Raw genomic sequence first — 24,988 nt, 5'->3', positions numbered from 1 at the left:
GGAAGGAAGGAAGGAAGGAAGGAAGGAAGGAAGGAAGGAAGGAAGGAGGCCTCATCAAACATAAATCCTTATTCATCTTTGGGGAGGCAGGTGGGCAGTCTAGCTGCTGACTTTAAATGATGAGTGCTGTTATTAGAAAGTGAATCTTCTCTCAAAACTGTGAGGATGGGATTACTGGTCTCTTATCTGAGCCCTGGGGTCAGGCGATTCAGTACCCAGAGTGTTGAGGTATTACAAAGGGAAGAAAGTTCATGAGGCGTTTAGCATGAACACCCGCCACAAGCAATGAGGTCTGCACTCCATGACCAACGCCAACACTTCTGCAGCACCCACGATCATCCGCACTGACCAGGGAATGACTTCTAAGCCTCCTAGTTTGGGTTGGATTTAGCCAACAGTTGACAATGCTGCACACTTAGAAAATCGTAAGGGAAGAGAACCATGTTTGGTTTTTAGAGCTATTTGGATTCAGAATTGCAGCTAACAGATAATGCACCTCTATTATCGTCGTCATCATCATTTATTTCATAGATAACAAAATTAAGGCACAGGGAGACTTTGCCTGTGGATACAGAAGCATTGCATAGCTCCATGTCTTTTTCCTTTAACAGAAGCTCATCTTTCTATTCTCTTATGAAAGGGGAAGTTAGACTTTTATGTGCTCCTAATTTACAGCATTGGGGCTCTTTTAAGAATGAACTTCAAATGTATACAATTGTTGGTGGGACAGCATGGAGCTCAAAAGAGTCTTGCTAAACATGGAATTACTCTATTTTTTATTGACTGGTGCTTGCATAAAGAAAGCAAGTTACAGTTTTGGAAAAAAACAAAAACAAAAACAAAAAAACAATGGGCTAGGAGGAAGGCGACCTGGGCTTTCCATCAATATTGTTGGTCAGTAAGGCTCTGAGGAATGCAAGGGTAAGCAATTGCTTTCCAGCATGGCTTGCTAAGGATTCTGTAAGGGCCTTTGTAATTTAGCCTACCTACCTCTGGTCCTTCTAAAGCCTGGCTCTTCCTTACTGCACTTTTCTCAGCTCGTGTTTTACTAATTCAAACTTATTTATCTGTCTATTTATTTATACATTTATTTATTTTTATGTGTATGAATGTGTTTTTTCTGTACATACGTATGTGTATCGTGTTCATGACTGGTGCCTGTAGAAAACAGAAGAGGCCCTCGGTTTGATTCCCCTAAAATGACTTACAGATGGCTGTGAGCTACCCTATGTGTTGAAGGAACCAAAATCCAGGTCCTCGGCAAGAGCAACATGTCCTCTTAGCTACAAAGCCCCCAAGCCATCTCTTCAGCCTCTGATCCAAACTTTTCAAAACAAACTCTTTAAACATATCATCCATCCATCCATCTCTACAATTCAAGTGTGCTATTTACCATCTGGTACACTCTGTTTTCCCCTTTGTTCTCTGTGTCATGCCAGGGCAATTTAGAGATCTCCAGATAGCCCTGTATCTGGGATGGTACCTTTCCATGGTCTCCAGGGCTGGCAATGAGTGTTTCCTATTCGACTAAATCAAAATATTTGACCAGGGCCCAGATGCATTCTCTTGATGATTTCTGGTTAACCCACCAGGCCTGTGACACAGAAACTGGAGGAATGAAGTGCGATGGCAGGATCCTTCTTTGCAAAGCCAAGTCTCGATCACTCCATTTCCTTTACTGTTGGCAAATTTGCTCTAGGATGACATTATGGTTTTCTATGATTTTCCAGATCTAAATTCAGTCTCTCTACCCTATCATGTATTAATAATTCCTTAGACTTGGCCACCTCTTTATCCCTTACCAAATAGCCTCGCCGTCTCTTCCAGCTTTATACAAGAGAGCAAAAATGGGATGTGGATTCACATCAATAATTTTAAACACCTTGGTGACTCACATCAGCAGAGACTGCCATTTGGACACCTAGAGTGTTTTCAATATTATTTTTTTTCTCTGATTTCCAAAATCCATCTTTAATTTCTTCTTCAACCCTAGCTTGAGGTTTTTTAACTCTAAAGTCTAACTGATGCTTTTTTAAATTATTTGTGCATGTAGATCTCTTTTGTTTTAATCAGCTTTACAGATATATAATTTTCTGTAAACTGTAGCAGTTTTAAAGTGGTTAAGTTGGTGACTTTTGAAAAAGGTGCAGAGTTGCATAATCACAGTCACATTCCAAATAGAGAATAGTTCCTGTCTCTTCTCAGAGAATCTTTGACTCTGCTATTACCCTCACCCAAACACTTGGCCCCAAGCAACCATCTGCTTGCTTTTTGCTATCGTTTCAGCTTTGTAAAATGCCATACAAATGGGCAGATAGACTACCTAATGTCCTGCAATGATACTTTTAAAAACTGTGCATACGTTTTTCCATAGGTCAGCATTCTATTTTATCTAGCAGGGAAACTCTGCTGTTTATCATTTCCTCATTTCCAGTTTTCTCTACTATGGATAAATTATATACATAATTTATTGTGAAGACATGAATTTATTCTTTTCTTAGATAACTGATTTTTCTGTGTTGACCACCTACTGTGGGACCTTGCTAATTTTAGTGATTAGTCCTAGCTGCTCACAATTTTCTGCACAGACAGCCATGTCAACTGCAAATATAGTTTTGCTTCTTCCCCAGAATAATTTTCTAGGCCAGAGCGACCTGCCACTAGGCTCTGAGACATCTTCTTTTCTTGTACATATTCATTTAAATAAACTGGAAACATAAAAAAAACCCCACTGATTTAATGTATCATGTATTTGCTTTAACTTAAAATCATGATAAGTCTTGTTTTTATTCCATCTTATTAACATCTACCATTCCATTTTTAAGTCACAGCTCATTGTATTATCTCAATGAGCTGTGACTTAAAATAAAACATCTTTTCCCTTTGTTTGTATTTTGAGAGAGCCTCTCTGTTGTGTTTGCCACTGTGTTTAGGGTTTCCCACGGTGAGTTTTATGGTGTTATACTTCAGATACTGATCTAACTCTTCTGCATTTCAAATAATGTCATTCTTTACACCATTTACAACCATTTTAACTGGCACCTTCCATCTCAGTCTGCTGTTCTGGCGTTGTTTTTTTTTTTTTCTTACGTTTTAGTACCTATATTTTTTTTTCTTAAGAATTCCTAAGATATATTTTCTTTCACTATTTAAATTGGTTCTCTTTAGTTAACTTTGGTTTTACCCTCCAGACCCAGAATTTGCTTTCACTGTTAACCAGGAATAATCAAGACATAGTCAAAGCTAATGGTTGTGTCTCTTTTTATGTTTTTCTATTTGTGAAAGCTTTCAAGACAGCATAAAGACACAGGGGATAAACAGAAGAGGCAGGACTTAAACCTGGTCTTTTGACTTCTAATCCAGTAATTGTTGCCCATAATTGTTTGCCAGACAAGAGTCTGTTTCCTGGCTTTGGAACTGGATCCGTTTCTCTTTCACAACAAAACTGCTTTTTTTAATGCCAATGTCACCTTATGTTATTTTATTTTATTCAACAGCATTAAATCTAGCTTTGACCTGTTCGTCGCTAACCCCATTGACTGAGCAAGGTCTTGGTTGCCTACTGAATATCAGGAGCCCTATGGTAAAGCAGATCATGCATTCAGTTTGATTTTAGAAAGGGTGGAAATAACTGGTATTGTTTTGTTAGCATCGTTTGTTCTAAATAATAACATTTCCTGATGCTCTATGTGTATCTTTTATGAGGAAGACAAGAAGAGTGTACTTTATTAAGCCCAAATGTTTTCTTCTATCAGCCCACCTTTTTCACTCCATTTTCTCTGCCCTAATTTGGCTTCTTGAGACTTTCTGCCTGAAAAGCTGTTGTTGGGCGGCAACTTATTCTTTAGTGTCTTTAAGGTAACTCCCACTGCAAATGTTTTCTTTTTAATTTTCACTGACTGCATTTACTTCCTTCTCTCTCTTACCCATATTCAAGCCACCAGCAAACACATCATCAAAGCTGATTTAAATGCATCAGGACATGCAGTTCTATTTTTTTCTATCTACCACTTATTCAAGCAACTCCATCCATGTTCCTACTCTCAAACATAATTAATTCAGTTAGCAACTGAAAAGAGAGAGAGGGAGATGAGATACTATAGAAGGGGAAATTTTTACTTTATCTGTAATATTTTACTTAATGAAAAAATGTGAAGCAACATAAAATGCAAAAAGGTTGATAACTACTTGGATATCTTGACTCAGTTGCTTTTTCTGCTTTTCATCTTTAAAGTGTGTCCTGATGAGCTAAGTAATACATAGCTATATTCCTGACTCTCAGGAGATAGAAGCAGGTGGGTGGCAATTTTAAGCCAGACCGAGACACACAAGTACTCTGTCCAAAAAACAGGCCAACAAAAAATACCTCTTAATATGATGCTTAATTTTAATTGTTAATTTGACCAGATTGAGAAACTCCTAGATTTGTAACTCACACCTCAGCTTCTGGTGAGGACATTGCTAAACATTGTTAGAACAAGAAGGCTCTGATCTAAAGAAGGCTTAAGGAGCTGAGGGATTTGAAATCGGAGTAGACCATCGGGAGACGTGGCAGTGTGGAAGGTAGGATGTGTTTGGAAGAATGAGGTCACTGGGGTTGTGACCTTGCGGGGGCTGGCTGTATCTTGTGCTGCCCTTTCCTATCACAGATACGCTGTTTCCTGCCCGCTATGAGGTAGAGGTTCCACTACGCGTTACCTGCCATGATGGAGGGAAACCTCTGAAACTATGAATTAATCTCTCTTCTGTAAAATGTCTCTGTCAGATGTTTGATAACAGTAACAGTTAAAATGACTAACACACTATATATATTTTTTGTGCTGAGGATAAAAACCAGGCACTTGATCTTTTCTCTGAGGTAAGTCTCTAGACCCTAATTTATATTTTCCTTCTGTACAGGTCAAACGAGCATCAGTAACCTGTAAAAAACTGCCACAGACCTGTGATTTCTAAAGCCACAGAATACAGAATATGCCAAAGCCCAGAAATATTACAGAGCGTTTTGTCCAAACTTTCTTTTCCCTTTAATTTTCAGATATAAAATAGCCATAGTGAGGGAAAGCTTATTCATTAGTTCAACAAATATGGATTAAGCACATTCTCTGCATCAGGTTCAGTCTTGTAGCAATAACCTTTCCCATCAAGAAGTTCAAAGGAAGCATGGGTATTAAATTAATTATACAATTTTTAATAGAAATTCTGAAGAAAGAGCAGAGGGAACAAAGGTAAAAATGATGGTCCATTCCATCAGGAGGGCATTGAAGGCATTCTAAAGCTAATCCATGAAGTCAGGGAGTAAACTCAGATGCCCCCACTTTTATAAGGGAGTACTTTCATAACATATATGCTAGTTACAGAGTTCCCATAGGGAAATCAGCATGGCATCTTTAAGGCCAGTCTCTGATTCTGTTTCCACCCCTAGGCCACCCTACCTCAAGACACTTTGAGCTTCAGATAACTTTGCTAAGGTTTTCATAGAAAGTCAGCTCAGGAAGAAGTTTTGAGCAACAGCATCAGATTATTTGGTTTAGCTACTAGGTCTACAGAAGAGAAGTGGATGCTCCAGAGAGGAGACCTTGGCAGGCAGACTTTGGCTTGCAGACCAATGGTCTTCCTGGGGTACCATAGGGCTTTAGAGCAGAGGCCCAGGGTTGAACTGTTCCATCTGATAAGAATGAATTTAAGTAAATACACAGTACAAAAGCACATGGCTACAGAAACTATCAGGTTGCTGAGAGATCATATTTTTAAAAAACATCAATTTTCAGCAGGGTTATGAGGACAATGCTGTTAGCTTTGGTGTCATGGCTCCTTTTTTTTTTTTTCTGCTAGGAACTGCACTTTTATTCCCTAAATATAAGCATATTTTCAGACTGGACTCAGCGGTAACCATAACTTACTATGTCTACCACTCACTGAAGAGCCTCTCCCCAAGCCCCAGGACCTGATGAATAAGCTTCTTTCTACTGATCTGGTGGCATACCTAGGTGAGGCTCTCCATAAGGGTCTTACTCAACGTGAAATCCGACAATTGAAAGCTATGAGAGAGAAGATGTGGGGAAGCACATTTGAAATAATTTGGTACCAAAGGTAAAAGCTATTGACTTCACCAAAAAAAATTACAAACATGTGGTGCATTAAGTAGGCGCAGGCGAGTCACGTGATGGCCAGAGACCCTGAGTTCATCACCCACTTGGAGAAATAACGGGACTTGGTGACATGATATTGCACAGATGCCCACTCAATTGTTGTTCTTGTTGTTGTTTGTTTATGATGTCTATATGGAACTCTCCCTGTATGTACCACAGTATGCATGCAAAGGATAACCTCATGGAATCAATTCTGTCCTTCCTCATTTGCATGGATATAGGGGACAGAACTTAGGTCACAGTTTGAACAGGTGGTGTCTCTACCCACTAAGCTATCTTGCCATCCCAAACATAGATAGTCCTGACACTGGGACTATGTATTCTCATGCGCAAAGCTCGTGCCTGAGACCTGTACAAGTGATTCTAAACATTTCTTAAAGTAATAGCCTGGTATTTTAAAGATGCTTATAAATTTTGTTGGGTTGGATGAAGGCAGTGGTTTGGACAGGCCTGGCAGTGGTTATTGTGGTTATTCTATTTTAAATATGTTATAATTTAGCATATGTTAGATTTAGCATATAAATCTCAGAGAAACACTGTCCTCAGGTTCACACTGCTCAAGGGACTTTTCCACATGAGATAAAATGTTGGCATAATCTTTCTTTAGAAACACATAAAAGAATAGGTTTCAGCATGCGTGTAGGTACACGGGTAGGCAAATTTAATTCTAATCCCTGTTCATGCTAAGAAAGCACTGGCTCTTGGTCAAGAATGAAGAGCCTAATTTCATTTTAGATCTCAACCAAATTCCCCATAGACAAGCATTAGAGTTAGTTTAAATTATCAACATGAACAAATCATTTTTCAGTGGCTTGGAAGAGGAGGGCTGGATAGCTGGAGGCTGAGCTAAATTCTCTCATGCTATACAATCTCCCTGACCAAATGGAAAAGGAAGCTTTGCTAAAGTTTTGTTTTGCTTTGGGAAAGAGGGGGAAAGGTTTGGCATATTGAGATCTGCTTAAAGCCAAATATCATGTTCAAATAAAATTATTCCAAGGGATTTGGTGAAACAAGGGCAGATTCAGCGCCTTTGCTAATAATATGTTGCAAATAGAAGTGAGGGCCAGAAAAGCATTCCAGTGGTGAGGACCCCACTGCCACCACCTGCCTCAGTGACATACTATATTACACACTTTTGGCTGCTAGACTGGTAATTCGGTACCACAGTGCATAGAAATGCCAGCTAATATCAGCACACACCTGCATATGTTTTCAGTAGCTTCCTTTCCTACAACCACGACCTGCCCTCCCCACTATATCAAGACAACACAAAACAAATTACAACTTAACTCTTTCATCATTTCCCAGGAAAAATACAACACGTTAAATTCAATATGGAAGGAATGAAGTTTCGTGCAAGGATTAATCACTACGTGTGTAGCCCACCTCATCACATTACCCCTTCCTAAGGGAACAAATGTACAGACAATGTCAGAGATGTCCTACACAGCCTTAATCCCAGACCAACCTACATGTGCCAGGCTATTTTGCTACAAGGAAATATTCTAACAGTCTCTTTGAGTGTAACACCATGAACATCATTACCCATCAGGAGGCAACCTGCACAAAAAATGTATCCTTCACTTATTAACATTTGGAGCAATTCACCTACAAAGAGAACATGCCTGAGTCTGAAGAAGAGGAGAAGAAAACTCACACATATCTAAATAGATCAATAAACATATTGGTCTTATCTTATTCCATGAATTATGAATTGATTCGAAATTAGGAGAGAAAATTGTCAGAATTTACAAATAACCCAAAGGTGAACCCAAGAGGAAATGTAAGATGAATGTCTGATTTATAGTTCCACTTTGAAGAGAGCCCAAAAGAATGCAAGAGGTCAAATGTGTTCTGTGACGCCTCCAATAACACAAAGAACACACACAAAAAAAGTAGTGTCAGAAGAGGCCACATCCATGCAACCCAAATTTGTCACTAAATGCTTTAAGATAGTCCTAAAGCAAGTTTGAAATCCATCTTCAAACATTTTAGTGCTATCTTGAAGCATTCAGTGACAATTTGTTTGACTTTTTCTAAACTGTATCCTTGAAAATGACCTCATCTAATTGACCTTTATAATGGTAAGAATGTGATAAAGTCATAATTGGAATTTATTGAAAAAGAAAATCATGCTACACATGTGATGTTGAGAGAGGACAAAATGAAGTGTTGGCAAGTGGTGGGATAAGGTAGAGATTAATATGCGGCAGAATGAGCTAGAAGGCAGGGGGGATGTACATTACAAGCTGTAAATTTCCATTAGCAGTTTTAGAAACTTAATCCCAGCATCTGGTTTACTAATGTACAAAAGAGTTGAACTCAGAGAGCCAAACAGACGTGATCTGGGGAAAAATATAATGAATAACAGTCAAAAAGTTGTATGAGTTAATATATATATGTATATATATATATAAAACTATGAATTGTATTCTCTAAAAACTCATTGGAGAAATACTAAAACATTCGAATCTGTAATGTTTGTTATGTGTTTGTTTGATTTTTACGTTCTAAGCAAAATTGAGGATGGTGAATGCTCTATGGTGGACAGTTTACCAAAACACCAGAAAGGAAAATGGGGCAGTGAGTATGTGACTTTGGGGTGTGTAGCAGAGGGAATATGCAGAAGTTTTGTTGAAACCCAAAATATCTCTGTAGCCCTGGCTCTTCTGGGACTTACTCTGTAGACCAGGCTTGCCTCAGACTCACAGAGATCCATCTGTCTCTGCCTCCTGAGTGCTGGGATTGGCCAGTGGTGGCCCACACTTGTAATCTCAGCACTCAGGAGGCAGAGACAGGGTAAATCTCTCTGAGCTTGAGGCCAGCCTGATCTACAGAGTGAATTCCAGGACAACCAGGGCTACAGAGAGAAACCATGTCTCAACACCCTCCTTAAAAGAAAACAGAAACAAAACAAACAAACAAACAAAAACAAAAGTATCAATCAAGAAGCAACTACTTATGCTTCCGGATAAATCAAGCCATACTTTTCTCTACTACTTTCTGGAATTAGGAACGGGAAATCAAGAGTACAAAGTCCTCTACCTTCCCACTGACTTCCGGAATTATATGGGCAAGATCACGTCAGAGTCCAATTTCTTGATTAATGTATGAGCTGTTGTATCTTCAGATTCTATCAACAGCAGAGGGCTTTGCAAGCGAGCTCATAGGCAGATCTCAGGCCACCATCATCTACCTGCTCCAAGCAGCAGAGGTCAGGCTGGAGCAGATCCCCACACTGGCCCCGCAGCCACCTGGCAGTTATTCACCTCTCCCCACCTCTCTTCCTGCCACAGCCGTCTAGCTGCCAGACATGGACGAATTGTGCTCTTGATAGTTTGAAGAAAAAAAAAATCTTTCCTCCCAGCCCTTTTCCCAACAGCCCCAGCCAAAGGGCCGCCTGTTGCCACCTGTCAGTTGTGGGGATTAATTACCTGAGCCGAGGCTGGGAGCGGTGCATTCTTCCCAGGGCCTCGCCCGCAGATGCTGACATCAAGCAGGTGGGCTGTCTGTTCCCTACCTACTGTGAAGATCAACCTGCAACCGGGGGAGGGGGGTCCACCCAGACTGGCAGGTGGGGGGCCAGGGGATACTGGATACTTATTCTGCAGTAGCATGTCTGGTGAGAGGAGTATGCCCTGGGATTTGACAGAAGGTCACAGCCAACTCTGGCTGTCTGGGGCACCCACCATTTGAGGGACAGCTCTGTCTTCCTAGCTTGAGGGAAGCATATTGGCACCATCCTTGGGCAGGGGCTGGGCTGGGGCCTGCCAGCCTCCTATGTGCCTAAGGATATGAGTTTGGAAAGCCAGTTTTAAAAGATTTGACATACTTAATTGGTAATTTTGCAACTTTATCTTCTCTGCAGAGTGAAATTGTCTCCATCAAGTCCAGACTGGCAATGTCTCCATTTTAACCAGACCTGGCCAGGGATACAGCCACACTTCCCATTTTTAAAGCTGACCCTGGGAGGCTCAATACATATTAGCTTGTTCTCATATATGTCCCAAAGATCACTTTCCTCCAGGGCAGAAGGCTAAAGAGAGGGGAAAGCTGTTTTTGCATGTGGTGCGGTCAGTTAAAGTGTTTACACACTGTAATAACTCCTAGAGCTCAGAGGAGACTTTGGATAGACTGTCTTCTTGGTGCTGACCAAACATTTTCAGTTTTCCTCAGTAAAGAACAACCCCAGACTGAGGGGAGAAGCAGGAATCTATAGATGAAAAGAAATTCTTTCACTCTGCGGTGGCGAGTGGTGGAAAAGCGTGTCTTCAAACCTCCACTGGACACATTCAGCTTAATTCCCTAGAGACTGAGCGGCCCAGAGGACACACCGCATGAGGAGTTAGGTTAGAATTTAGAACCCATGACTCCTCATTTGCAACCCTATGATCATTTTGTGTGAAACACACCTGTAACTCTCCAAGAAAATGTTATCTGCAAAGCCATTGTTAAAGGGCTTTATGCAATTGGAGACACACAGGTCCTGCTCTCTTCTCTCTCCTTTCTTCTTTCCCTCTCTATCCATCTCAGAACCTCTCCCTCTGTCCCACCGCCTCTCTCAATCACACCATTTCTCTTCCACGCTCAAGCCGCACATCCACCTAGGACAGGTTCTCAATCTGTGGGGCTTGCCCCCCTTGAAGGTCTCACAGTAGAAAGCCTGCATACCGGATATTTACAACACAATTCCTAACAGTAGGACAATTACAGCTATGACGTAGCAACAAAATAATCTGATGGTCAGGGGTCACCACAACATGAGGAACTGTATTAAAGGGTCACAGCATTAGGATAGTTGAGGAGCAGTGATCTGGGAGAGTGCTCTGAGCTTAGCCATTCCTTGCCTTTAGGTGGAGGAAGTGTCCTTCCTCTCCCTTAGGGTAGCATGAGATTCCCAGTAGTCTCTAATGCCCCAAGCTACCTCAAGTAACTGCCAAACCTTTCACCCCCTTTGTTTCCTCAGCATGACCTTAGTTTATCAAGAAGGGCACTTTTACTCATTAAGGTCTTCCTGGGACTCAGGTCATTCATTGCCACAGGGCTGTTTCTTTTCCTTACTCCAAGACACATGTTTGAAGTTGGGGCAGTCCCTCCTTGTCCTCCCATGATGCTCTAATGGAGCTCACTGCTTAAGCAAGCATACTCACTCTTTTCTAAAATGACTCATGGTAAACTGTTCCTGAATCTCTAGTTCCTAATGAGAGCAAAATCCTTTCGAATAAGAACGTGTTGAAGAAACGTTTGGTGCTGTAGGCATCTATTGCTCTATTCCCTTGTAATAGTCCAAGCATTTCTGACAAATATATGTACTCTAAAAGAAAACCAGCCATGGTCATTGGCTGGTATCTTTGGGGTATTTCTTTTTATTAGAAAGCTAGATAAGCCTATTAGATAAGAAATAATTATTACGAAAGATGTGGAAGCTAAGGAGGTGTAACTGTTATCTGCAGAAATGGCCGTCATGCACCAAGGTGTGCAGTCCTCAACAGTTTAGAGATCCTTTCAATTTCATTTGTTTAACCCTGCAGTAGAGGTTTAAATAGATACTTGTCTTGCAGTAACGTAACGGTGGAAATCCAGATTTCAACCCAGGGCATTAACTGTATATACCTGTATACCACATAGTGTATCGCACAGTGACAATGCCTCATGCTTGTTTATGGAGTCCCTGCTGTGTTCAAGTCACTGTACCACCTGTTAATGTCAGAATACATGGAGACTAAGTCTCTCCCCTTCATTTGAAAAAAAAAAAAAAAAACCCAACTCGCAATATGATACAACCTGAATCCCACAGTGTTTTCAAAGTTCAAAACCTAAGACGTTTACTGAGAAGACTTAAGAAGCTGTTAACATTTCTCATGGTTGTAGCTTTGTGAAAACACCAACATACCATCTACAAGGCCTAAGTGTGTGTTCTCATCCTTGCATTATCCCCTTTCCTTCCTTCCCTCCTCCCTCTCTCTCTCATTGTTTCTTCTTGTCTCTCAGCTGTTTTTAGTAAATTACACACACACACACACACACACACACACACACACACACAATCATTGCCTAAATTCAGAAGAAAAATGGATTAACTCCTACTAGTATTTAGTTGCTGATTTCAGATTTTCATCCACATCCTCAACTTGGGATAGACATCTAGACGTTTGAGGATTGCTGTGAGAGCATTAAAAAAAGCATACTTTTCAATAACTACGATGCTTATTGCCACCCCCACTCCCACCCCTACCTGAAACTGCTGAAAACTGGAAACAGGATTAAAAGGCAGACTAGACAGCAGGAGATACGTTTGGTGTGCAGAAAACACACAGCTCACACTTACTGGACAGAGTTGTACTATACTGGCTATGAGAAACCTTCACAGTAAACTCTGAGATGCATGTATTTCTTTGTCAATAAAGTGAACTGAGACTCTGGACTTCAGAGAAATTCTCCGGACTTTCAGAAAAACCAAGGTCCACCCCCTTTCCCCAGCTGCAGAGCTCTGATCCTGACCTGCCCAAGACACAGCATAGAATGTTACCCTGAGTGACTCCCGTCAGCTGACATCATACAGAGCTGAACCTGGGCCTTCTCTCTAAGGCAGAGATAACGCTGTTACTTATGGCCACCTGCAAGTATGACAGGACAATGAGCTTTGCCATACTGACCACACAGTGTTTGGCCTAGGACGAGCCATAGGAGCAAGCAGTGGTAATGGGGCAGCAAACTGTGGTCACATCACATCATGACAGCCAGGTGAGAAAGCAGCACCATTATTTGAGTGACACTAAACATTTTTAAACCAAATGCCTAGAGATTAATTTTGACTTAGGTCTAGCTGCTATTCTGATTAGGGTGATGAAACCGAATATTTGGAAAAAAAAAAAAAAAACAAGAAAGAAAGGAAAACCAGTAGGTCAGTAGTTCAGGTACCACATGTGCAATGAGCTTAGCTCATTTTCACTTAATCTCTGAAGTTCCTTCAATGCACTGTTTCACTAAAGGTTGAGGGGAAAAGAGCTCTCCCTTCATGCTCGTATATGGACACATGCAGTAATTCTCCCACAGTGTCCTTCTATCAGAAGGTCAACTTACCAGCATTTTAAATGCCACCATGAAAGAATATTGGCATTAGTAGTTGAGAATTGCTATTAATCTTATATTTTTAATCCTCCATTCCCTGCTGAAAAGACATAGGCATCAGGATATAAACGAACAGAGTTTGAAGATGAGGGAGATGGCAACAGTTGGGTTACAACCTGTAAACAGAGGCCAGGCCTGTTGATCTCCTTCAGTTTGCCTTCAGGTGTTGAGTCTAAGGAACTTTAAAGTCCTTTCAACTATGGCTGTCCCTCAGCTTCTGACTACACAGTGGAAATAGGCACTCCTGCCAACCTTACACCACTACACAGGCAAAATGCTGAGCTTATTTCTATAAGTTCAGGAAGCTAGCATACAGAGATACCAAGATCATAGATGCTGTTGTCAAAAAAAAAAAAAAAAAAAAAAGAAAAAAAGGAAGGTGCCTAATAAATTAGATTAGGTTTGTTGGTCAACAGCTTGAAGCCAACTCTACAACTTTCACTCTCTCCCATCTTTCATAATAAAGCATTAGGAACTAAGAAAAGTTTGAGGTGTCTACTTTCATGGCTGCTAATCAGGCACTCTGTGGACCTGTGTTATATAAGCATCTGAGGGGTCAGGGGGGAGGGGCAGGGGAAAAATTTACACAAACACCATCCTTTACCTGCAACATCTCTCACTAGCTTATTATAGCATTACTTCCTATTCCTTTCCAGTTCATCTAAGATAGAAACATGCTTCATCCTGCCCACTTGGCCTGCATTCTTTATAAACTTCACATTCCAGTTAGCTCCAGCACAACCGTCCTGGCTACACCATGGAGTGAAAGCGTATTTGCTGAAATACTACAGAAACAATAAGGGAAACAGTAAAGTCAGCCTGTGAGCAGCAGCTACCCCGTGCCGAGAGTCTCGAGCTTGGATGTGATGACCTGTGGCTGTTATCCCAGCTCTTTGAGAGTCTGCAGCTAGAGGACTGCTTACGACCAGCTCTGAGAACATAGCAGGACCCTATTTTAGAAGGGAATAGGGAAAGGAGAAAGGGAAAGGAGAATAAAGGTAAGGAGGAAGGAAGGGGAAGAAAAGGGAAGCATTCGGAAGCTAATGGATAAAGAAAGAAGGAAGGGAGACTGAAGGGAAGGACAGAAGGAGGCCTATGGGGCCCTGGAAAATGGATGTGGCACTTCACGGGAGGGAAAGACACGTGATCATTAGTGTTGAACAGGAGAATGGAAGGAGGAGGAGAAATTAAATTCCACTTAGTGTTGTTATTTGAGATGAGGGAGGTTCATAACCCAGTTAAAGTTTAACTTAAAAACACAAGAAATGATTAGTTTAGCATAATTACCACATACTGTATGCCACATATTAATGCTAGATACATTTTTATTATTTATGTGAGATCTGTAATTGTCTTTTTATTTGAAATTTGCATTTGTCTACTCTACCAACACTAGCTAGTAGAGAGAGATTGCTTTATATTTTTATTACCTGTCTTAAAAACTCAGATGTAAGGAACTCCATAGACCCACAGTCTGATCTGATTTAAACATGTACAATATCTTATCTTATTATTTCATGAAAAGAAAGAGAGGGGGGGAATATAAGGCAGAGGCCCTATCATGGTATCAAAAGACTGTAGTGTAAGGCAAGAAAGCCAAACAAAGGTCATCTTGTGACCATGGTGCAACATTGCCTCTGGCTGCAGGCCACAGTGCTTAAGTAGAGGCCAGCGCACTGTGAAGGACACGGCACTCTCCTGGGTGGAGCTGCGGGCCCTGTTCTGATGCTCAGGTTGTGTAACTTTTTATTTAAGAAACGAGGGAAATGCCTGCCAGCACAGCAGGGCTGTTACAAGGACTCAACGTGGCTGTATTCATGCATGTTTTCAAAACTCTAAGGCATTTTACAAACAGAATGGGGTTGTCTTTACAAGGATGGAGCCCAAAAGGAACACTGACCGAAGGGGGCCAGGCTTAGAAGTCAGTGTGCAGTCATGAGCAATGGGCCTTTCATCAGCTGGGATCAGATGGAAAATAGATCATTCTGCCTGACCAGAAGATGGACAGTTTGGAGAAAATGTCTAGAAGCAATGGGCACTATTTGCAATAGCTGGAAAGGTGGCCATCCTAAGGAGGGCTTGCTGTGAAACAGTTACCATGAGGAAAAGCGAGAAAACTGTATCATTGAGAGCCTGGGGACTAAGTGTCCAGATCCTGGGACAAGAGATGGAGCACAGAGCTAACAGTGCCCGAAATTCTCCACATCACAAGGAATGTAAACTTTCCCATTGCTTGGCGCGCTCTGTCTTCTAAATGGGAACTTTGTGGAGCACTCCCAGGCGTCCGCCGGGCAATTTCATGTCTCTTCCATTAAAAGTGCCATTAAGAAATACTGGTAAAGCCAGGCACCATGGTGTACCCCTGTAACCCCAGCACTCCCAAGGCAGAGGCAGGTGATCTCTGTGAGTTCGAGGTGAGCCCTGTCTAGAGTGAGTTCCAGGATAGCCAGGGCTACCCAGAGAGACTCTGTCTTTAAAACAACAACAACAAAAGTAAAACAAAACAACAAAAAAGAAAAAAGAAATGCTGGTGAATCTCATGCTCCTCCAACACTGTGTGTAGTCACCAATGGTTGTAAGAAAATTTTACTCCTAACATTGGTGCTACTTGACTTTCTAAATTGTACATATACAGTTGACCCATTGCCTTAGATCTTGAAAAAAAGGATCTTTTCCCTCTACTTTGACATTTCATTAATGTGGAATATGGGCAGATGAAGGGCAAACTTTTTTGAGAGTTGTGAGTACCCTTGGGAATACACAGCTCTCTATTCAGTCCAAAGGACAGCCATCCAGAGTGGCTTCAAATACACACCTGGTGGCCCGAACCTCAGCTCAGGCATCTGAACCTTTCTTAAGTCGCGTGTACAGAAAGTCTCATCGTGGTTTGAATCCAGGTTTGTGCCAGTGTGGGCTAGAAACCAAGGGATTGCACATAGAGGAAGGCCAGACTGCCACGCTATTGTTATCCTAAAGATGCCCAAGGCACCAGAGCTGGGAATACACATACCACAGGTAATTCTTCCACTCAAGTTATCTTCCTAGCCGCCAGATTCCTTTCCAATAAGGATGCCAGGAAAAAAACATAGTCCAAGGTATTCCTTAAACACAAGAGTATGGGGAGTGATCTGGCGAAAACTGTTTTAAAACGCCTTCTGAATTCCTACTTTACTCTCTGCTCACTTAGTTTTGTATCACTTCTGTTCTGTTTTCCCCAAATCTAATGAGCTCTTTCTCCCTTTTTAATTGTACAAATGTACAAATTCATGGCCCTAGTCAGTACCTAGAAGACAGGGACCTACAATCTGAGGAATCTGCCGCCCACTGGCTGGAGAGGGTCAGCGCTCTAGGAAGAGATAGCACTGTGGATACACAAATGGCACAAAATAAAATAAAGTAAAATAAAATAAAATAAAAGATTACACAGTAGAAGCACCTATTTGTTTTGGTTGATTTTCAATCGAACTTCCTCACGGGGAAATTCCAGAGTTACTCTATCAGAACAAGAGACAAGCCCATGAGTTTAAATGTTTTAAAGGCAACTTTCCCTCTGAATGGCAGAGACTTAGTGCAAAACTGTTTTCAAGCAGTGCCTTAATGACTTCCCCTCAAGTCTCTCATCCCAAAACTGAAAAGATAAAAAAATAAAAATAAAAAAAATAAATTAAAAAAACTGTGCCAGAGCCAGTAAAGCACATCACTGCAGTGAGTAATTTCCGTGTTTACTTCAAACACTTTTTTTTCCCAAACTCCAACCTGGGCAAGTCTGATCAGGTAAGGCTTTGGAACAGGTAAAAGCATCCCCAATTTCTACGTAAACGCTGCAGGCCATGGGCAGAGACAAGTCTCAACTGAGCACTCCACGGTAGTCAAGCTTCCCGGCGCCTCTGGTCTTGTCTCGCTCATACCCAGCAAGCCGCGTCATGTCTCCCTGCCTTCAGACTCGGCTTTATCTGCAGCACACACACAGGCGCACAGACACACAGAGGCACTAGCACGCACACAGGCTCCCGTGCACAGACATGTGCACACAAGCTATTGTCTTGATTCTCCCTGCATATGAATAGTGAGGTACATTGGGACAAATCTGCCTTGTGACAATTATCTTGGCTGAGCATCTTTCAAAATAAAGATTTCTCTTCTGAACGCACTTGTTCTTCACGTGAAGACATGGCTGAGGGTGAAAGCCTGGCTGTTCCTTCCTGATAGATGCTTCCGTTTTCAGATTCCATGATCAAGAGGTCTGACTTAATTATTTTTTTAAAGAAATAATTATTAACAACAACACAAGTTTTTAAGATCAATCCCTACGCAAATATATCTCCTCTATATTATGTGTTTTCCTTCTAAGTCAGAAAAAGACCCACAAGAGAGGGGGAGAGGAGAATTGCTTACTTAAGATGGAAGACTGGTCTCGCAGTATGGGCTACCTCTAAGTGGGAGGGGGAGGAAGTAGGAGTTAAGAGTTTAGTGCTAGGTCTATTTTGTCAACGTGGACAGATTTCTGGGTCTTCTGGAGTTTTACTTCTCAACCTGTAAGCAGGGCACTGCAGAACACAGGGCGCTGCACATGGAAACTGTGGCACTGTTTTGTGCCCCTCAGGTAGGAGGCATCCACCGGCTATTTGGGTGCTGCACTTACACAGTACAGAAAACACTCACATATTTGGAAGGCAGTTTTCAAGCTGAGGGCACGATTTTTTTTTTTTTTTTCAAGCCAGAGATGAGCCTGGTGCAGATCCGAGGCGTGTATCTGCTCCTACTCTGTTTTCTTCCTGACGTGAGCACTGTCATGACTCCTATCCCCCCCTTGCCATACGTAAGTTCTTTTAGGTGGAGTGTTTAAATTGAAAGGAAAGTAAGTAACTGGTGTGCAGGCTTAGATTACAGGGAAGCGCCTGGGACTTCCTAACTCCAGGGTTGTGAGTTTAAGTAAAGGATCCCCGTAAGAGATGCAGCCCGAGAAGACCCGGCACCCACTCCGCTCCTCACCTCTTTATCTTGTGACAGTTACTGTCAAGGCACAAACGAGAGCTCCACAGTGGTTAATGGATGCAAAACGCTAGAAGTCAGAATGCCAGCAGAAGGGCAGAGACTTCATCCTTGGATTTCAGCATAGCTCTCCAGTTAGCCGGTGATTTTAGGCCAAAGAAGGTAAGTAAGTTCTAGTGTTAACTGGCGACCCTGCTTCCCTATCTTGGAGGATTTTTGCAGGAGTCGGTCATGGCAATGTGAGTGCATTGTGGACTTTTCAGCGCCATGCTCAGCATGTGCTGATTACAATTGTGTCTCCATCATTGACACAGAGTTGTCCATTAGCTGTACCGTCCTGACTAAATTAACAGACACAGAGGAACAACCACGGTTGACAGCTAGAAGTCAAATCATGCATTATGTATCTTATTAGGAAATGGAGAAGGGAAGGGTCTTTCTTACTCTGTTAGCTTTTCTGCTATGCTGCTACTGAAATAATTTGGTTCGGGCTGATGAGCTACAGCAGTTACACCCAAGATATACTGAGGCTATTTCACTTTAACACTGCATGCTAAGCTGGTCTTGAGCTACCTTCTTAGATTCAGGATCTTGACTTCAAGGACTATGCATCTTCCAGCGCCTGGGGTTAGCTGACTGCAAGTGAGCCCTGAGCAGAAAGGTCTCCGGTAACCTTCCTGTTCCCTGTTAGCCAGTTACCAGGAAAATCCAATGGGACAAGAGAAATCAGAAAATTCCCATCATGATAGCTCTCAAAGCTCATCAGGTTCCAGACCAAAGGTTATAACGGGGACCCAGTATTTTGTAGATGGAAAACCCAGGGCTTTTTCAGCCAAGTGCTGTTTCTTTTAGTTCAGTGCTCTCCTGCAGTAAAGGAATAAGACTGGCAGCATGGGGTGGGGGCTCAAACAGTATCCATTGGAAACAGACTCATACCTCATGCCAGCCAGGCAGGAAAACCAGAATCCAGTAGCCTAAGAATCGGGTAGAGACTCTGCCTATGCACTGCAGACTCCATATTCTCAATGTGGTAGCGACAGTGACAGTGCTGATCTCAGAATGTCTAAGGTTCAGACGCTGTGGGACTGAGAGGAAAGCGACAAGAGCGACAGCCTGCGTGAGGAAGGCCCCAGCAAGCTCAAGACACAACATCCCAGCACGGAGGATGGGACAGTGGACCCAGAGTCATACCCTGAGCCGAACAGCTACCAGTCTTTGGGAAAAGCTTAGAAGCGAGAGTTAGTTTTCTCTAATAATGAGATTTTCACACTAATAATACAACACAATGTTATGGTATACTCCAGGGCAGGCTTGACGCCCCAAACTACTTCTACTTCTACTTCTTCTTCTTCTTCTTCTTCTTCTTCTTCTTCTTCTTCTTCTTCTTCTTCTTCTTCTTCTTCTTCTTCTTCTTCTTCTTACAACTTGAATGTGTAAAAAGTTAGATCTGGGAAAGTTGTGTGTGATCAAAATAATTATGTGAAAGTTTTAAATAATTAACAAAAAGCATTACAAGTAAAACCATTACTCAAAAGCAATGCAATAAAGAGAGTCTGGGGGAAACTTTCTACGTATTTAATATCTACACTTATGTTAGCATCAGTCAGTTGCATAGAAAATTATCAGTTCAATTGCAAGTACTTAATAGGCACAGAAAGTTTCCAGGTCCCAAGAAGGCTCCAATAGCAGATATAAAGCCAAAGCACAGGGCTTGCCCTGTTACGGTGATGTTCCAAGTGGTGCTTGCTGTTGGGGGAGCAGGCCTCTGGCATGGGAAGGACACTGCTGGAACCTGAGGCAGGAGCTACACAAACTCTGCCACTCCATTCCCTTAGAAAAGGCTGGGGCAAGGACTTTTAGGTTTATTCTTTGTTTTTTTTTCTTTTCTTTTCTTTTCTGCTACAGTAGACAGGGCCAATTTTACACATTTTAAACCCTGCAGAATTCTATATGGTTATTTTATGTTTTACTTACTCTAGATTTTTATATGTGTTATTTGTCTCACTTTTCTAAATCCATTATTTTTCTCAGACAATATTTACGGAATATCTACGTGCTCCTTACCACCTTTAAAGCCCTAAAAGAATTCATCGTTTTCTTCTAGAAAATACATATTTTCCTTTATTACACCCTCTAGGCTTTCATTTGTTTTCTGTGACAAAACACTGAATTTCTACATAGAGATCTTTTTCATTTATCTTTTACTCAAGTGATAGGAACACTAAACGAACAAAGAAACAGGAGCAGCAACAAGATTCCATGCATGTTCATAGACAGGTTGCTTTATCTCCTCAGTACAGTGGAGGCCAAGACAAGAGGACCTCAAGTTCCAGGCAAGACTCAGCTCCATGGGAAGAGCCTATCCCATAGAGCAAAAACAAAGCCAACAAAAACCATGCATTCCATCCTCTCTCTCGTTCTCTCTCTATATGTCTCTCTCTCTTTGTATATGTCCTTTACACATTTTACTAAACTTTTTCTTACTCAATTTTTCACACTAATAATACAATACTAATAACCAACTTCCGGTGTTTAACTGTGTACAGCAATGTGTGTTCTTAGCCTTTGTCATGGAAGCACATAGCATGATAAATAAACTTGATAATTTCTGCTGTTTTCTAAATCCGCTTGTTACCAATGCGGTGGATCACAAACCATAAGAGACTACCACAAGACTAGCTCTTCACAATTTTGAAAGGTCTAGCTTTCTTCACAACCACATCCTCCAAACTCCAGCCTCACTACCACTATCCTCCTGTAACAGTGGTTAAAGAACTCCTAGTCAGCCATCTTTCTCTGCCCCCTACCCAACTGAACTCTTAGGAAATGGCAACTGGCTTCTTTCAGAGCCTCAGGAAAGGACGGTTTACAATGGGGCTAACCTTTAATACCTCCTTAAGTGCATAAGACATGTTACCACATGACAGATGAGAAATCATCTGTGAGAGCAGCTCACATATACTCCAGAAAAAAAAATAATGTATATCTTTATTGCAAGAAATGAAGGTTACAATTTAAAAGGGCAGGTATTTCAGGAAAACTAAGAATGAGGCAGAAATTTAGTTAGAAGTGAATGGAAGTATTTTCAGAGAATCTTTCCCAAATAGTCTTGACTTTTAACTTTATTTTACAGTAACCAGAGTTTGGGGGAGAACACCTTCCTGGGCTCTCATGTTCCCTCCCCTAACTGGGTCCTGGCAGCTGGAGTCTAGTTCGTATCTGTGGTCTGGATCGCAGAGTACACCCCTACAGTCCTCACTGCATCACCAGCATTCTAAAACAGCACATTCTGGATACTGCAGCCGGATAAAACATTCACTTGACTGTTTTTGTTTATTATTATTATTATTAGTAGTAGTAGTAGTAGTAGTAGCAGCAATTAAAATTATTCACTTAGCATCCCAGCTGTAGCCCCTCACTCATCTCCTCCAGGTCCCACCCTCCCTCCCTCTTTTCTCTCTTCCCTGCTCTGTCCCTCCTCTAGTCCACTGATACAGGAGGTCCTCTTCCCTTTTTACCTGACCCTAGCCTATCAGGTCTCATCAGGACTGTCTGGATCTTCTTTCTCTGTGGCCTGGTAAAGCCACCTCGCCAGGGGAAGGTGATCAAAGAACAGGCAACTGTGTTCATGCCTGAGACTGCTCATGCTCCCCTCACTAGGGCACCTCCCCGCAATGGGGGCTGAGCTGCCAATGGGCTACATCTGAGCAGGGAGTCTAGATCCTCTCCATGCATGGTCCTTGGCTGGTTCATTAGTCTCTGCAGACCCCCCGGGCCCAGATTTTTTGGCTCTGTTGGTCTTCCTGTGGCACTCCTGTCCCCGTCAAGTCTTTCTCGCTTTCCTTTCTTCCATAAGCTTCTCTGTACTCTCCCCAAAGTTTGGCTATGAGTCTCAGCATCTGCTTTGATATCCTGCTAGGCAGAGTCTTTCAGAGGCCCTCTGTGGTAGGCTCTTGTCCTATTCCCTGTCTTCTCCTGCTTCTCACCTACTCCCACTTCCTGTTTTGCTCTTCTGAATGACTATTAAGCATTTTCCCTAGGGTCCTCCTTGTTGTCCAGCCTCTGCAGGACTATAGAATTAAGTAAGTTTATCCTATATTATACAGCTAATAGCCACTTATAAGTGAGTATATATCATGTGTGTCTTTCTGCTTCTGTGTTACCTCGCTCAGGATGATCTTTTCTAGTTCCATCCATTTGCCTGCAAATTTTATGATTTCCTTGTTTTTAATTTCTGAGTAGTATTCTATTGTGTAAATGCACCACAGTTTCTGTGTCCATTCTTGAATCTCCTTTTTTGGTTCTTTGTTCCCTATCATGGCACTCTCTCTGGGTCCAGCTCTATAACTTAGTTCAGTAACATAGGACCCGACAAGTATTCTGAATCCTTTTTGGAGCAGAAATAACAGTGAAAATAACAAATATTCTTTCTAACACAGCCAATGGTTCTTTTTTTTTTTTTTTTTTTCAGCACAAAGGAAAGGTGATTTTATAATTCAGTGAACTGAACAACCATTGAAGATGACAGGCCAAGAATGAATGCATTTCCTGTTGCTGATTTTGAAAATGGCATGGCTACGTGCTAGGATGTGACTTGTTTTCATGAAGCCTAAAACCAAGAAAAAGTTGCTTCCATCTTTTAAAAAATTGAGTTGGAGACAGTCTTTTTATGGACAGCGTTTATTCTAACTAGGGTAGAAACCAGAAAGAATGCTAAAAGATTTAGGTGAATGTATTCCTTTCAAAGCGAATAACACCGAAGATCGGGCTGGAATCATAGGCCTCGCTCCTCTTCACAAGCTTCTTCCTTCTTCATCTGTTAACCCACTTCCTCTCAAGCAATTCCAGTGGCAGTGAAGCCACAGGTATACCGTGTGTCTCTATTCAGCCAACTGTATATACTTTAGGGCCCTGTGTGTGCAAACCGATAGCATAAATGTCCATGGCTACTCCTAAAGCAAGAAATGCCAAACATTTGAAGAATCTACCATTCTGCTCATTTGCTAACATGGTCCTGGCAGGAAACAATTCTAAAATATGTCTAAGAAACACTATACTGTTAAGAATCAAAACCATTCCCCTTATGGAAGAGGGCCTCCATCTCTGAAATACAAACTGCAATTCTACCCTCACCTACACTCACCACTTCTTGCTCTTGTCATGGTCTGAATTCTTGTAACATCCACTCCAGTTCGTCTCTTTGCTCTCAGTCTTCCAACCTCCAAGCAACTACCCTTAGTCATCTTTCTCCAGTAGGATGTGATGCCTTCACCAATTATTGATTTCTCCAGGCTTGCAAGGTAGAGCTTGGTTCTTTGTATTCCATGGTTATAATTCCTTCTCATTTTAGTTCTAAGGACTACTCAGCTTCATATTTTTTTATCCAAAAACCTTGCAGTCCAATTATACTCAACTTTCCCTATTCCTGGGTGTACACGATGCGTCAATGTCACCGTGCCTTTATTCACCCCTAACTGGAATGCCTGTTTTTTTTCTTTTTACCATAATCGCTTGTATACCTCATCAAGATCCAACAGTAAATCCTGGATTCTCTGGGAAACTAGATAAATCAGTATTTTCTGTTTTGTAGCATAGTTTGTTCAGACAAGAAATAGTGAACAAACATATATTGAGATTCATTGAGTATACCAGTACCAAGATGTGATGACCAGATAGAGCTATTCCTTCTGACCTTCTGAATATGCATGGTGAGGAATGGAATGGAAAACCTCCATCTACAGTTAATACTTCTAGTGAGTTTAAATAAATAAGCAGGAGTCTGCCTGTAAGACAAAGGTGGTAGTGCAAAGGACATTCCAGACAGATTACAGGCCCTGTCACACTGAATTATAGCTAGCGTTATCAGTTCTCTATGATTGACTGTGAGCCCTTTGAAGAAGGAAGGGCTAACTTATCTACTAATATGATTACCCTGCAGTGTCTAGCCCTCAAATCAACAAATCATTAGTTGATTTGTCCAGGACACGCTTTGTTGGCAGGCTGCGGACCATGGGCTTCGTACAGTGAACTCTCAAACAACTTTCCTAAGAGATGACTTCTGTCTGATGGGAATGGAAATGGAACTGCAGCATGGTCTGGCCACTTGTGACTTGTGAGAGTCTCTCCATGTGGCTTTTCATTTTCAAGTATACCTTCTGGCCATCAGGAAATGTTCCTTAAACCAAGAGTGCTGTTCAGCGAGTAATATCAATTAAGAAAGAGTAGTGTGGGACATCCAACTGGTACGTGTGCTCATGTCATGTATAAGGTAGTTATCCTGGTGAATCCTGTGAGGACCATTTATATGTGAACTTGGAAGACCAATCTGAGGGCTAGTAATTTTGAAGTTTCTAAGAATATACAACTTTAAAGACAATAAAATACAACTTTTACAGGTCTTCTCATGTCATTATAGAGTTCTGAATATAGCACTATTAAAAAAAAACTGCTGATAAAAAGTGATTTTTGATACAGAGCTAATAAAATGTAACTGATAAGAAAAAAATAAAATTCAAAAAAAAGTGATTTTTGTCTTTTTATTAGAGTACTTCAGTTTTATCTGGACTTCACATCTATTCATAGTGAATTTTATTCATTTTCTTCAAATAAAACTGCATATGTTTTTAGAATGCTAAGAAAAACATGAAAAATATGTGCAAGCTTACTTCCTAGAGTGACCCATTCTTTAATATTTTGGTATTTGTAGAATTGCCTTT

At 41.4% G+C, this 24,988-nt stretch overlaps 1 protein-coding gene across 3 annotated transcripts in view; it reads right to left on the bottom strand.

The window, feature by feature from the left end:
- Tp63 (tumor protein p63) overlaps positions 1-24,988 on the bottom strand; it is a 203,968-nt gene that overhangs the window by 29,060 nt on the left and 149,920 nt on the right. The window lies entirely within an intron of this gene.

This window comes from Psammomys obesus, unplaced genomic scaffold (assembly GCF_907164565.1).
Source record: "Psammomys obesus unplaced genomic scaffold, mPsaObe1.curated_primary_1811, whole genome shotgun sequence".
NCBI classification, from domain to species: Eukaryota; Metazoa; Chordata; class Mammalia; order Rodentia; family Muridae; genus Psammomys; species Psammomys obesus.
The sequence above is the reverse complement of the archived record's forward strand: the minus strand, read 5'-3'. Positions and strand labels throughout refer to the sequence as shown.